Below are 15,926 nucleotides of genomic sequence, written 5' to 3' on the forward strand. Positions count from 1 at the left end.
GTCAGCGTCAGCTCAGCTCACTATCGGATTTCAAAAGCTTTCGAATCCGCACTGGTTGCAATCCACGTACTGACCGTATCGTACCGAAAATTTGGTTTGGGTTGGTTAAATAATTATTTTTTAATTTTAATTATACAAATTTATAAATAAATCCAATCCTAGACATGTATTTATAAAAAAACATAAACACTATTTAAACATAGAAATACACCCAAAATCAACAATTGTATATTTTTTGGGTGTGTTTATAAATAGGTTTTGAATGTGTGTAATGATTGATTTTGAGTGTGTTTATAAAGTATTTTGGGTGTTGAGTTTTTTTTATAATTTCAGACCCATTTTGAGGTGTTTTAGTGAAACTCCCTTTTAATTATTCTAATACGATCCGTACCAAAATGTTTGGTTTGGTTAACAGAAACAAAATTCCTAACCCGACGAAAACCCTTACCGATCCAATATTTATACTTATTTTATTATTTAAATACAAAACAAGAAACCAAAGATAAATACGAACAACATTTTGTATCACTCAATTATCATTACTGTATCACTTTTTTCTCACCATTGTATCAATGCTTTATCACCATTTTATCACCACTATATCACCATTGTATCACTTACCCGAGTTCTGTAGCACTTTTTGGTCAGAGAGGAATTTATGAACTTCCTATGTTTTTCAGTTTCGATGTTTGTCTATTTTTCACCTGTAACTTTCCAACTGTTGATCCAAATTTTATGTTCTTTGTATGGTTGGATTCAGCATGAAAAACTAAAGAACCCAACGTGAAACAAGTGTCAAAATCATTTATATAAATATAGAGAATTCAATAAAAAGAATATTCAAAGGTTCAAACAACAAATATAAGTGGTTTATAGTACATCTTAAGTACATATCGAATGATATAGTCACTAAATTATTTGATTTCATACTTAGATGAATTAGACTATTGGATTTTTATATTTTACAAGGATAATTAGATGTTTTTGTTCAAGAACTTATGTTATATGAAAGTATTATAAATTGTATTTTTATTAGTATATTTTTATTACGGTACTACCGAATAACCGATCAATCCAAACCCGAGTATTAGATTAACAGATCTGAAGTCTACTGAAGTATTTGATTTGATTAACGAAAGAGAAAATAGTCTTATCGAAATTTTGATTTGGTTAACAGAAGAGCCTTCTACCGTTACTTGCAAGGGAGTTATTGATTCCAATTCCAACTCAAGAGTCCCACTCAGACAAACTATAAAGATTCCCTGCTAACAAGTTCAGACTTGTCTTGTCAGTGTCACGTATGCAGTCCGTTAATTTTAGTGCTCATTTCATTTCGCAGGAAATCACACTTTTCTTGGTCATTAATTAGATCAAAACGTTTCAAGGATTGACAAGAAAAGAGAAGCCCTTTCTCGTGTTAATTTGCTTGTTTATTAATTCCAGCAAAGCTGTTGAACCCCTTTCTCGTGTTTAGCTTCGGACTCGGTACAAAAATAAGCATTCAAAACTTGTTTCATTGATTGATTTTTGGCTGCCGCTGAATACAAGTATTTAGTTACATACAAATACAACATCTATTCATCTCAAGTTCAACAAAACCTAGCAAATGACTTGGACACAAGTTCCACCTCCTTCAATCACTTGTTCTTCTTCACCAACAAAACATTTGAAAACATCTCCACAGTTAATTGCACCTGCAAATTATCATCAGTAAACAAAATCCCACGCCGCCAAGATCAAAGCACAGATCCAGTCAATATATAATAAGTCACTAGTTTTTCTGTTTCTTACCAACAATATTTCTAAATCACTAGTAAACAACACCAGAAAGAAGGAAAAAGAACACTAGTACAGGAATGAATTCAAACCTCAACAACTTCTGTTTCAACCAAAAATTCTAACAAGAAGAGGAAAGGGAAAGGGAGAAACCTAAGGAAATTGCAGGAATGGGTGGAGTAGGAAAGAAATTTGTTCCCTTTGAACAAACCAAAGAGATCCATTCTTTTCCCACTCTCCCACTCCAACAGCTTCCTCAAGCCTTTCCTATCCCCACCCTTCTTTTTCAGCTCTCCTCCTTATCCTTCTTCTTCCATGGCCATGGCCTATCTCACCTAACTTGGCAGGCTCTTTTGAGATGCTTAACCTCACTATATATATAACATATTGGAGAGATGAATGCCCTAGCTCCCCTTCCACGCGTCTTCCAAAAACAACCCACAGCAATTAATAAGAACCCTTATCAAACTCCTTAAATATAATACAAATTTATAAATAAACCCAATCCTAGACATGTATTTATAAAAAAAACCTAAACACTATTTAAACATAGAAACACACCCAAAATCAACAAAATTGTATATTTTTTGGGTGTGTTTATAAATGGGTTTTGAGTGTGTGTAATGATGGGTTTTGGGTGTATTTATAAAGTGTTTTGGGTGTTAGGTTTTTATAATTTCAGCCCCATTTTGGGCGTTTTAGTGAAACTCCCTAAATATAAAGCTAGTTGATTTTTCTTTTTTAACCCTTAATCTTAATGACCTTGACTTGCATATTAATAGTCTCAGATTCGAATCTTCATGGCACCAGTTGTGTGTGTGTGAGAAATTCTCCCCCCTCTAATTTAGATTCTATCTATAAATGACTTATGTACACATATAAAATATTAATATAAACCATAAAAAAAAACTAAATTATAATTCATATTAAGTCGGAACAAATCAACTATAATCCATATCCTGATCCATTTGTAATTGGATTACCAGATTCAAATTGTAATCGGATTATCTGATAGAAAAATCCAATTCATCTCCTATTAATTACAACGTATTCTGATCCAAATCCGATCCATTTATAGGTCTTAAAGCTTCTTTATTCAATAGATGTTTGACATTTTTTTATATAAAATAATTATCATTTTAACTTTTATTTTTCAATCTTTGGGTGATTTTAATTTTTCAATTTGAGTGGTAATACTAATAGTTGATAAGTTTCGCATAAGAAAAAAGTTTGTTTTCTTCTTTTCGATTGAAAAGAACAAACACATCATTTATTCAACGAGGGTTATCACTAGAATACGTTTTCTCTTTCTCTATTTTTACCACCAATCAAAGAGAAAAGAGAGTGCTCTCTATTTTATTAATAGTTCCTGAGATTTACCAAATTATCATCTTTAGTCCTTCTTCTTTTTGTCCTGATATTGGTGGTCCCTTATGTTACACATTATACATTAATTTGGTCACGCTATCAGGTTCTATCAAAATTTTCTGTTAGATTGCTTATGTGGATGCCACGTGGATTAAACAATGTTTTAAACATTTTGAATTTTATCACAAATAGTCCATGAGATTTGCGAAGTATCACCTTTGGTTCGTTAAGTTTTTTTTCTGATATTATTGGTCCTTTATATTTTTTTAAAATATTTTAACATTTAAAATATTTTAAAAAAAATTAATTAAAAAAAGAGAAAATTTGCAAAACATAATTTTTTTTTTTTCAAATCCACTTGGCATGTTATTACTAGACAAGTAGGCTCCATATACATGTCACGTCAAATCTGTTAAATTTTGTTGAAATTTCTATTAAATTGATGAGAATTTCAACATAACCTAATGGATTTGACCTAACATGTATGTGGAGCCTACATGTCCAATAATAACATGACAAGTTAATTTGAATTTTTTTTTTTTAAGTTATGTTTTGAAATTTTTGTCTTTTAAAAAAAATTAAAAATTAAAATGTTAAACTATATTTTAAAGGGTTTATGATTTTTCATCAAAACCTAATTGATTTGACGCGACATGTATGTGGAGTCTACGTGTCCATTAATAACATGCATAGTGGATTTGAATAAAAAAATATATGTTTTGAAAAGTTTTCTCTTTCTTCAAAAAGAAAATTTAAAAAGATTTTAAATGTTAAACTAATTTTTTAAAAACATTTCTTCATTTAGATCCACTTGACATTTTCTCATTGACTACGTGTGCACCACATATGTGTCATGTTAGCAATTTAACCAATAAAATAACGAAATCTCACGGTGGGATCAAATTGATGAGTGAGGTGTAATATAAGGACCAATAAAGTCAAAAAAAATATATACAGGTACTAATGAAGACTAAGAATTAAAAAGACAATAAAATCTCAGACAAGTTTTGGACAGCTAGTTGGTACAAATAAACAAGGAAAACATAGGGGAAAAGAACACTAGGAAACCGCATATATGAACTAACAGCAAAATCTTTTGTTTTTATGGATGCGATGTGTTGGGTACAAAAAACAAGAAGAGGAAATGGAAAGGGAATAAACCTAAGGAAATTGCGAGAGTGATTGGAATAGGAAAGAAAATTGTTCCCTTCGAAAATTGAAATAAACTAAAGAGATCCATCCTACTCTCCCACTCCAATAACTTTCTCAAGCCTTTCCCATGCCCATCCTTCTTTTCAACCCTTCTCATTATTCTTCCGTGTCTATGGGCTATGGGTGGTTTGGGTGGCTCTTGTGACTAGTGAGTTGCTCAACCCGCCCTCACTACATAATATTATATTGGATAAAATTGTAGCACAGTCCCTTTGACTAACACTCGATTTTAGTTTTCGTTTCTCATCAAAATTGTTATGGTCGTTCTTAAATTAGATGTCGCGTTGTTGCATCATTAATCATTTCTGTTGCATCACTAGTTCTTTCATTTCCGTCAATTCGGTTTGTTTTTCGTCAAAACCCACATATCAAACACATGATGAATATTTCATGTGTAACTAAGACTTTTACATAGCCACCACCTCCTTCTACCCAAACCCAACTGCACGCCATCTTCTTCCCCCGAAATTTGCCCATCCATTTACCTCACCAATCCAAACCATGCCAGAGGGTCAAAGAATCCAGCATCTTCTGTTGACAAACTCCAAGTCTCCTCTACCCTTCAAACCACGCTTGATTTTATGTGGACATAGTAAAATGCATAAGCATGTTTTTCTTTGCCACCAACCAATGAGGTGTAGCTCAACTTTGGGTGGCTCAAGAGCTCCTTATCCTCTTCAAAAATCAATTTGCTGCTAAAACCAACTTCCCTAATAACCCAACCCCTACCCCACAGGCTCAAATGGGGAGACTAGGTTTTTTTTCAATGAGCTTATTTATCTAATAAATATTTTATATGAATTTCCTAATTTGAATTTAATTTTGCCAAAAAAAATTAATTCATTCAACGAAAAACCAATGATGCAAAATAAGTTGACAAAAAGACCAATAATGCAACACAAGATCTAATTGAGAGATGATAATAACAAATTCCGCATTGAGAGACATACACCGCAGAAAACGAAAAGTGAAGTTGAATATTATCTGAGGAACCATTACTACAGTTTTGTCTATATATTGGAAATGGGAATGCCCTAGCTCCCCTTCCACGCATCTTCCAAAACCAATCCACAACAATTAAGAACCCTTACCAAAAATATATTTTTCCCCAAACAAAGGTATAGTTTCAATTTCCATTTTTAACCCTTTATGCCAAGCCAAACTGGTGTACTATATACCTTACCTACCCCTGCCTAATTTTCAAAGCTTCATTACTCAGAAGATGTTTAATATTTATAAATAAAAAATTATCATTTTAACTTTTATTTTTGATTGGACCAAAAGTTACCAATGAAAATTTTCTATTAGGCCATCTTTGGACTGCGTTATCCTTTCGGTTGGATTGGAACCAGATCTAAAAAAAAATAGTTCTGATCTCTTTCTCCGTATTGACCACCACCACCACCACCAATGGGTATTTGGTCGGTTCATTAATACGGTGAAAGGGTGATGCAGAGTCGAGATCAGCCTTTAGATAAGAAATCGACGCTAAGAGTAGGATACGAAATCGCATTTAAAATACTAACGAAAACTGATGGAAGTGCTAGTAAAGTATTCGGAGATGATTCTTCTGATTCTGAGCTGCAAAGACGTTTCTCACTGATTGTTGTTAACAATATATCTCAGATTTACATTTGAACCTTTGCATTAAAAGCCTTAAGCCTGTGACTTGTATAATTCATAAAACATCGACCTGGGTATCCATCGACGCTTCGGTATTTACTTGAAGGATCTGCAATGCAAATAAAAGTTACAAAATTTATAATTTGCAAAACGAAACCAACGCAAATTACAAAATACATCTTCAAGATAAGTTATTGCTAGCTATAGTACCAGCCCATAAAACGAGCAAAAGGGCAAAGAAAATGGAGAAGAACACTAATGAATCACCCAAGCCACCTAAAGATGAGAACATGAACATCAGAACATAGTTTTAAAACACAGAAGAGAAGACAAATCAATATTTCAGTTGTAATAAGTAAATCTCACAGAGTATAATGACGCATCAAAATGGGAAAAGGTAGGGAAAGAGAGCAACTGTAGGAAATAATAGGAATGGGAGGTTTGGGAAGAAGTCCTTTTTTGTGTTCCTTGTGTAATATTCACAAACACTTGGGGTGCATGTTTTTCCCAATCCTCCCATTCCCCTAACTCCCTACTGCAACTTCCTTTCCCCCTTCTTCCCTTCTTCTCTTTTCATTTCACTCTCTCTCTCTCTCTCTCTCTGTGCATGATTCGCAAGCAAACAAGAAGAAAGTTGCTTGGTTTGATGTTGGGTGTTTGAATCTGTTGTCTAGTGAAAAAACAAGAGAGAAAGGGAAAGGCAGCAGGCCTAGAAAATCTTTGGAATGGGCGGGGTTGGCAAAGAAACATGGGTCTTTGAGTCTTTTTCTTTTCCAACACGCCCATTCCAACAACTTCCTAAACCCTACTATGCCTTTCCCACTCCTGTCTCCAGTTCCATCATCTCTGCTTCAAAATTAAAATGGCTTTGGGTTTTATGGGGATGATGGGACGGTCAAAGCACCCTTCTTTGCCGTTTGATATTTTTCAAAAACTTATCCCAAGACGCGTAAACTTATCAAACACGCGTTCTTCATCACTTGTAAAATATAAATAAATGTATATTCATTTATTATTTTTCTTCTCCTCAAAAGAATAATTAAAACAAAGTTTCTGAACAGAGCAGACCATTCAGACTGACTTGACCCCACAGATTTAGATTTTGGTCCTCGCCACGACTGGAATCCAATGCTTGCTTGGGTTTGGGGTATTCGTTTTTCCTTCTCAAAAAGCTAAATGAAAGTTAAAGCAATCCCGTGATGATGTTTTTGGTTATCATGTCAATGTGCACTCAACTACTCTGTTTCCGACCCAAATATAATACAGAGATGTCAGAAAGGAATCAATCACGGACTACGGTAGGTATGAACATGAAAATTGCAAGAAAACTTTGATTCTTTTTTTTTGAAACTTTGAAATATGATTATTTAGTTAATTATTTATTATTTTATTATAAAATATTAAAAGGAAATGCATATAAAATTTAATTTATTTAAACTGATTATATAGTAAGTTGATAAAATTAATAAAAGAAGATTAAACATATTATTATTATTTATTTATATACAAATTTATAAATAAATCCAATCTTAGACATGTATTTATAAAAAAACCCAAGACTATTTAAACATAAAAACACACCCAAAATCAACCATAAAGTCAACTTTTTGGGTGTGTTTATAAATGGGTTTTGAGTGTGTGTAATGATGGATTTTAGGTGTGTTTATATGTTTAAATAATGCTTGAATTTTTTTATAATTTCAACCCTCATTTTGGGTGTTTTAGTGAAACTCCCTTTATTATAATATTTTACATGAGTGATTTATACATTATACAGTAAAATACATGAGTGATTTAATACTAGATAGATGTTCTATAACATTCAAATTTGAATTATTTACACTAACACTGAAGTTTTTGACTTTCTTAAAAAACTTCTTAAAGTTCTAGAAATTAAAAGAACACTTGAAGTTTTAAATTATTTTCACAAAACTCATTTTTATTAATTTTTAATTTAAAAATTGATGGTTTTTTTAAATAAATTTTTCAAATGACAAAATTAATCTTTAAAATTAAATTTGCGAATACTTCATTAGGATTAATTTTGTCATTTATATAATCTCAATTTTTTAAAAAACAATCAACAAAAAGGAAGAGCGAAAACAAATTAAAACCTCAAAAAATATTTGTGTAATTTTCGAAACCTGAGAGAGTTTTGTGAAAACATAAAAAACCTCAAGAGGATATGTTCCAAAATATCTTAGATCCGAAAAAACAATACTATCCTTAATATGTCATTGATATTATCAATATTTTAGTCCTTTCAACTTATATTTTCCTCTATATCTTTTACTTTTCAATTCAATGTGGGAGTTGATTTCGGGAGAAATGGTATCTCATTATATTCGGTCATTAGTATAGAAGAAGCTTACTTATTGGTTTGTTGACAAACGTGATCAGTGGTGGAATTTGTTAAAAGCCAGCCCAAATGAGTTGAACAAATTGATAAAAATTAAGGCTCCATCTCCATGTGACTTCCTTCACAAAATAAACGATTGTCCAGATATAAGAAAAGCAAGGGAAAGAGATGAACCCAATTAGGAAATCATTGGCATGGGAGGAATAGGCAAGAACTACTTATACATACGTACTTCAAAGAGAACTTGAAGTAGTAGCATATATAATAAATATTTCTTGCCAAACTTCCCATGGCCAAAAACTTCCTCAAGCTCTTCTCCCTTTCCCTCTTCTCTCTCTGTCTGTCTCTCTCTTCATCTGGAACTGGAAGGAACCATTCCATTGATGTGAATTGAACAAATTATGATGGAGGGGAGGGGTTCAGCCTTTAAGTATCGGTGGCTTGGACTGGTCGGTGGAATAGAATAAAGGCACTTGCTCCATAATAAGAAAAAGAAAAGTTAAGTCTTTAAATTATTTATTATAATAAAGAAAAAGTAAAAGAAAACAAGTGGAGCGTGATTGATGATTTGTATTTACTAATTCCAGAATCACGCAGGGTCTGTTGGGATGGGAAGTGAGAGTGACCATCACAACTAATCTTAGAAAAGGAAAAAATAACATGGGAAGCGAAGATCCAAGCAGGATGAGTTGACGAAATCAAAACAATTCAAGAAACAGAGACAACCAAAGAAGGCTTACCAAACTCTACTTGGGTTGGAGAAAAGAAAGGAATAGCTGGAAATCATTGGAATGGGAGGTTTCGGAAAGAATTTAATATCAAAACTTGGATGAATGAATATTATGTATTCTTTCCGGCAACCTCTCACCCAAAAATTTCCATTTCCTCTTGCTGCCTGCTTCTGATCTCCTTCTCTCTGTATTTGAGTAGTAGTTATGAGTAAAGTAACTTTCGCACTCCCATATATATATATATATATATATTTCTGAGACTTGTGTGTTTTTCAAGGGTTAAAAAGGTAAATACAAGCAAGGCATTTTTTGGGACTTGTTTTTTGCTTTTTTTTGTCAGACGGTAATTGAGAGTTCTTCGCATCGAATTTCTAAAACTCCCGCTTAAAATACTTTTTTAATTTTTTAATTTCTTGATAAATGGAGAATACATTTTGCAATCGAAGATGAAAGCCCAACAATCGGCCCAATGACAACCCAAAATGCAGTTCCCATTGCAGGGCCGGCCAATATCCTCGCCGCCCACATCTCGTAATATCAGAAAGCCGAATTCATATTAGCGTACAAGTTGAGCAGTATTTATTTCTTAATTTTCTGTTACATGATAATGAAAACGGCCTCACACTCATCCAGTTTTTCTTTCCTCTTACGCAAAGGAAATAATAAGCTGCGTGTGAAGGAAGGCTATTTTCTTTTATTTATATATACATGGGAAATAGAACTTACAGAATTAAATTACATAATCAAGGGGTAATTAAAACCAATAAACTTGGGCCGGGCAGGCAGCGAAGCGAACCAGTCTTGTATGTTTCAGTTACGAATATGCAATTGATATCACAATAAGAACAACTATAATTACGCGTCATAAGAAATCAATCAAAGGACAGAGAAATATGAATCTGATTCGCAGTTCTTTTACTCTCTGTTTTTTTTAGCTCAATTCAGTTTCGTCTTTCATTTGGTCCTACAATAACGAAAACTTAACAGAAATTTGGATTTCTTTAGATTAAGAAAAAAGGAAAATTAACAAGAGAGACCGAGCGATCTTACCAACTTACCAGCAGCATCTGATTGCACAGAGAATAGTCGGGAAAAGGGTTGGACAGGACAGCAAAGGGGAAAAGGAGGAGACCGAGGAAATCATCGGAATGGGTGGAATCGGTAGGAGACGAGTTCATTGAGATATATGATCAAGTTTTCTTACCAAACCCACCCAATCCCAAAACTTCCTCAACCTCTTTCTCCCTTTCCCCCTTCTCTCATCTAGCCTCTTCTTTTTATTTCTTTTTCTCTCTTTCGAATAGCGTCGCTTCGCTTCTTCGTATTAGCAGCAACCCTACTTTAAATATAGACGATGGGTTGCCACGTAGCCCTACCTCGATCCCATATTCTTCGACCTAGGCCCTGTTTGGTATACTTCCTTGGATTGGATTAGCTTAAATAACACTATTAACTCATGTTTGGTGTAGTCTTTCGTTAAGTTAAATGAGATTAGACAATCCGGGACTTAAAAAAAGGCTTCGCTCGTTGGCACAAAATATCAAACTCTAAAAAGGTGCCACTAAATAACGAAGTCGCTATTGAGTCTGCCATTATCCTCTTCGACGTTGTTCTGGCTCTCCTCTTCCGCTTTGCTCTGTTTTCCTCTTCTGTTGTGCTCTGCTCTCACTTACTCAAGGTTAGTTGTTCAACTCTCTCTCTCTTTCCACTCTTCTTCTATATTTGTCTCTCTCCTTCATGATACTTGATAGGTTCAATCTACTATTTTTGGGTTTGATTTTTAAGTTTTGATTATGAGGTTGTTTGTAGTTAGATTAGATAATTAAGATTTGTATTGGTTAATTTTGTTACATGCTTGGGACATGGCTCGTGTTATTGGGCGATTAGATATAGGGAGTTGGTAGGTAGCCTTCTTTTAAGCCTCTTATGGTTGCTAGAAAGCTCAGTTGGGATAAGAATTAGATGAAAAAGGTTGTTTCGAGGGAGCCCAAAACCTCCAACTTGGATAAGCTAACATTGGGAATATTATCTGATGTCCCATTAATGAAAAGCCATTCAAATTTATACATGGACCAGACTCTTTAAAGCATAAAAATAGGAAATACTTTCTCACGACATCTCTCCACTATGAGAGACTAACTAGACTCCTACAATTACTCAACTAAAGTTTAAAAGACATGCAACTCTATCAGTATTCAACAACTTAAGGCACGTAGCCACTACTTTAAGCAATTCACTAAGCACGTGACATTCCTTCCCCCATTGAAAAAACCTTGTCCTCAAGGTTGACATCTGAAAAACTGAGATCGAGGACATAGACTTGGGAAAGAGCTCCATCTTTATTTTCCTCCACCTCTTGTCAAACGTCACGTTCACTTTCAATTTTTTTTTGTTGGAGGTGGCACCCTTTTAAGTTCCACATCTTGTCTACCCACGTTAAATGTCATTTGCAATTTAGAGAAATCCCAAACAATTGGCCCTAACGTGCACAACCATTGTGCGCCCAAAACAGCATCACAACCCTTTAAAGGAAGAAGATATAAATCAACAGTGATGGGGACTCCTTGGATTAGCATGCACACCCCTTTGCAAAGCCCAGCACTAGTAAGAGTTTCACCGCTGGCAACTAACACCTCAAACTTTCCATAGCCAATGGGATTAACACCAGCTTTTTGTGCAACTGTATTACTTAGAAAATTGTGGGTGCTTCCAGAATCCACCAAGAATGTCATTTGATGCTTACCCACTTTTCCGTGCACCCGCATCGTTTGTGGAGTTCAACCACCATAAATAGCACGAAGAGATATTTCAGGAAATACTTTTCACCCAATTCCACTTCATGAGTATCTGCATCTTTGCGTCATTTTCTTCATTTGACCAGCAACCTTCAATGAGAAATAATTTTTTGCAATGATGACCAGGACTAAACTTCTAATCACAATTGTAGCAAAGTCTTTTATCTTTTCGTTCCTTTAGTTCAGCCGCGGACAACCGTTTAATTGGCATGAAATTTTGTCGATTGTCAGACTTCGTAACCCCATTGGTACAGGGCTGCGTCACCTCTAAAGTTAAGTATCACCTAGTTGTATGATTACGGAACTCATATAGGCGAGCCAATCCGATCGCATCGGAGAGTGTTTGCGGCTTGCAGGCTTGCACATCAGTTTTGATATTTTCCTTCAAACCACTCACAAAACAACCAACTTGTTGATCTGGAGTTAGTCTTCCTGCTTTAATCAATAATTTCTCAAACTCGGTTTGATAGTCTCGTACCGAACCTGATTGTTGTAACTTTGTTAGATCACCAAAAAAGTCTTGAAATTGGGTGGGGCCATACCTATCATGCAGTCCTTTCTTAAAAGTCGCCTATGTGGTGATTGGGGTTTCCTCCTTCATCAATTGGAACCACAATTGCCCATCCCTTTCAAGATTAAATGAAGCTAACAGAACTCTCTCCGTTTCTGGAGTGTGGTGAAAGTCAAAGAATTGTTCAGCACGACATATCCAACTTATGGGATCTACCAATCCGTTGAGTGAGGAAAGTCTAGCTTCACCATTTTAGGAAGGTAAGAGTTGCCAGAATTTGGAGTGGTGGATCCACTTCCAAATGTTCGGCCTCCACCACCATTGAAAGCACTACTGGATCCATCACCAGTTCGAGAAATTTGATCCAAGCGAGCATTCATGGCTAAGAACATCTCTTACATCTCCTTGAGTATTCTTTCTTGTCCAGTGGCTAGAGAGCCCACTTCAGTTTCTAAGCGTGCTACCCGTTGCTCCTCCATGCCCAGCTCTGATACCAAGCTGTTACGTGCTTGGGACATGGCTCGTGTGATTGGGCGATTAGATATAAGGAGTTGGTAGGTAGCCTTCTTCTTATGGCCTCCTATGGTTGCTAGAAAGCTAAGTTGGGATAAGAATTAGATGAAAAGGTTGCTTCGAGGGAACCCAAAACCTCCAACTTAGATAAGCTAACAGTAGGAATATTATCTGATGTCCCATTAATGAAAAGCCATTCGAATTTATACATAGACCAGACTATTTAAAGCATAAAAATAGGAAATACTTTCTCAGGACATCTCTCCACTATGAGAGTGACTAACTAGACTCCTACAATTACTCAACTAAAGTTTAAAAGACATGCAACTCTATCAGTATTCAACAACTAAAGGCACGTAGCCACTACTTTAAGCAATTCCACTAAGCACGTGACAAATTTTCGTTGGATTATAATTCAGTATTTTTCTAAGGTTTTCAATTTTGAATTGTTTTGATTATAGGGTTTTTGTTTGGAATGAGAAGCTATGAACAAACTAATGGGTGGAATTTGAGCATTGTGGATAGTCGCGTGATGATGATATAAAAAGATAGAAAAAAGAATAAATGGTTTTCATGTTTGATATTTTCTTTGCTGCGGAAGAGAATGTTGAAGAATGATCTTGGGAGAAAGAGCATAGAGGATACACATAAACAAACCCAAATTAGCAGAAAGTTGAGAGAAAAAGAAACTTTGGGATTCAATTTTGTTTGTATCATATTTGACGCCCACTCACGTCGTGACACGTGGAACACCCTCAAAGCCAAGACCAGCTCAACCAGGCCATACCGAATGTTCGTTCGGCATTCCGGCGTCGACTATGCACCATCAGTCCTTTCGCTAACCTTCGGCATGGTTTGCCGAGCAACCAACCATCATGTCAATCCACTTCTGTCATATTACCTCAAAACTTTTGCGAACTGCAGTACGTGTCGATCTCCGAAGACACTCCCACAAGTCCACATCGAAACTAAGTGCTAGGAGCATCACAAATGCTCTCTATAAATAGAGCCATTGGCCCAGCCAAGTGGTAAGACTTTCTGACTTGACTAGTGCTTCCACTGTCAATAGAATCGCTATTAGTTACTAACTTTGGCATTGGAGTGCCTTCGGCAGGTACCACACCGGTATCCCCTCCTTAGTTCGAATCCAGCCCCTATTCTAATCCTTTGGACATCACGGAAGAAGATCACTCCAATCCTCAACCATCAGCACACTTGTAAGTTAGCCTAAACTCTTATCTGTTCAGATTTAGCGCGAACAAATTTTGATCTGCTATGCTGGTAATTCTTCTTTTTATGCTTCTGCTATGTTCTCACATTTGAAAGAGAGTGGAGTTTCACAAAAGTAAAGGGTTTGATTGGATTGATTTCCAAAGAAACAATACCACCCAAAAAAAAACAAAAAAAAAGAAAGGAAAAACCAAGTTTTCTTTTGATTTCCAAAGAAAAAAAAATTTGTGTTTTTATTTCAAAACTCAAAACTTTATATTTTCTATCTTTTGATAATGTTTAAAACCAACAAAGGTAATTGAAGAGCATGGTTGGAAGTACAGCTTATTCCAAATGTTGTTTCCAGCTCACCTATGCGTCTTTTTTTTTTTGGGGCTAAGAAGCTCAATCCTTTTGTTATCCAAATCATAACTATGTTTTCTTTTGGAAAGTGTAACTGTACAAGATTTTGCTTCTTGCCATCAATTAATTCCATTTGCAATAAGAGAACTCATGATTTTGGCAATCTTGTTTGGATTGTTTGTATTGTTTTGCAGAGTTTGTAATGGCATTGTCTGCAACTATTCTCAGCCATATTGATATGGTTGAAAACTCTTCACCATTTAAGCTCAACAATATCTATGTTCAAGTCACTTGATGCTGATATAAAAAAAGCCCTTTGTTGAGCAACTGCTCAATGAAAATGCTTGAAGGAGGCAACATCCGATAAATTGGAAACACCACAAGTAGTTGCTATTGATTTTGTTTTTGCTACTTTATTAGTCTTAGTTTGGAATTATGGATATTTATAGTTTCAAGCCATGTGGATGATTTTGCATATATATAAAATATCTAACTTTTGCATCTATAAATATTGTATGACTTTTGCTTGATATGATGTTGGGATGGTTTGGAGCTTGTCTCACCATGTTTGAACGAATAAAGGAAGAATAAAAGGGTAGAGGTCATGTGGCTAATGGTTCTGCAATTGACAAACAGACATTTTGTTTTTGCAAATTGTGATGGCAATTGTATGTTGTGTTTGCAATTACTTAGTGATGATTTGACAATTTGCATTAGGGAAGTGTTCTTAAAATATAGGCAAATTTTGGAAAATTTAATACCAATTTTTGGCCTTGGAATTATAATTAAAATAGTTGATAATTAAAATATTATCACTTTAAAGAAAATTTTTAAAAAATTCTCAAGATTTAGTCTCATCTATAATAAGTCCGTCGTACTGAATAACCCCCTAGTGTTGTAGTAGTTTGGACTGGTTCATTTGTTGTAGAATGAACAAAACTTGGGTCAAGTGTAGTACAGAAACCCAACTCACTAGCCCAACACATCTCTTACTTCTCCAACACTAAAGTTTATTTCTTTGATCGGATTTCTAATCTAAGTTTGGTTTAATATTTTCGTACGAGTTAAATTCTTTTCCTGAGATTCATCAAAAAAGAAAAAGAAAAAGAAAATTCCTGAAAAAGAGCACAGTTCGTTTCAGTTAAGAAATAATAATAATTTGCTAAGATTAGTGGGCCTAAAATTCTTCCCTCCCCTCTATTAGATCAGTTGTTGGGCTAGACTAATCGGAAGCCCTTTCTTAATATTACTGCGCCTAAAATTTTCTCCATCTTCTTCACTATCTCGGTTATTTGGGCTAATAGCCTAAGATGAATGGGTTTCTGTTCCCCCCGCAAAATTCATTTAATTTGGAAATGAATCTCGACACCAAATTGAAATAATAATTCGGAATTTTATAAAGAAAAAAGAAGTAATAATAATATGAAGAATAATAATAATAAAATGAATAAACAGCAAATAAAAGA

General features: G+C 34.7%; 3 long non-coding RNA genes across 4 annotated transcripts; 1 reads left to right on the forward strand and 2 right to left on the reverse strand.

Annotated features, from left to right (window-relative positions):
- Positions 1–1,494: 1,494 nt before the first annotated feature.
- LOC103341539 (uncharacterized) lies at positions 1,495–2,372 on the reverse strand. Its single transcript, XR_514794.3, has 2 exons — positions 1,869–2,372; positions 1,495–1,694 (listed from the first exon to the last, which is right to left on the reverse strand). It is a non-coding gene; the product is annotated as an uncharacterized LOC103341539 (long non-coding RNA).
- A 3,268-nt stretch (positions 2,373–5,640) lies between these two features.
- On the reverse strand, positions 5,641–7,427 carry LOC103341538 (uncharacterized). Of its 2 annotated transcripts, XR_514793.3 has the most exons (3): positions 6,346–6,934; positions 6,190–6,255; positions 5,641–6,088 (listed from the first exon to the last, which is right to left on the reverse strand). It is a non-coding gene; the product is annotated as an uncharacterized LOC103341538 (long non-coding RNA). The 2 variants fall into 2 exon arrangements; XR_514792.3 differs by having other exon boundaries at positions 6,190–7,427.
- Positions 7,428–13,810: 6,383 nt separating this feature from the next.
- On the forward strand, positions 13,811–14,969 carry LOC148919757 (uncharacterized). Its single transcript, XR_016124699.1, has 3 exons — positions 13,811–13,916; positions 14,003–14,105; positions 14,655–14,969. It is a non-coding gene; the product is annotated as an uncharacterized LOC148919757 (long non-coding RNA).
- The last annotated feature ends 957 nt before the right edge of the window (positions 14,970–15,926 follow it).

Source organism: Prunus mume, linkage group LG2 (assembly GCF_029339155.1).
Source record: "Prunus mume cultivar Tortuosa linkage group LG2, ASM2933915v1, whole genome shotgun sequence".
Classification (NCBI taxonomy): domain Eukaryota; kingdom Viridiplantae; phylum Streptophyta; class Magnoliopsida; order Rosales; family Rosaceae; genus Prunus; species Prunus mume.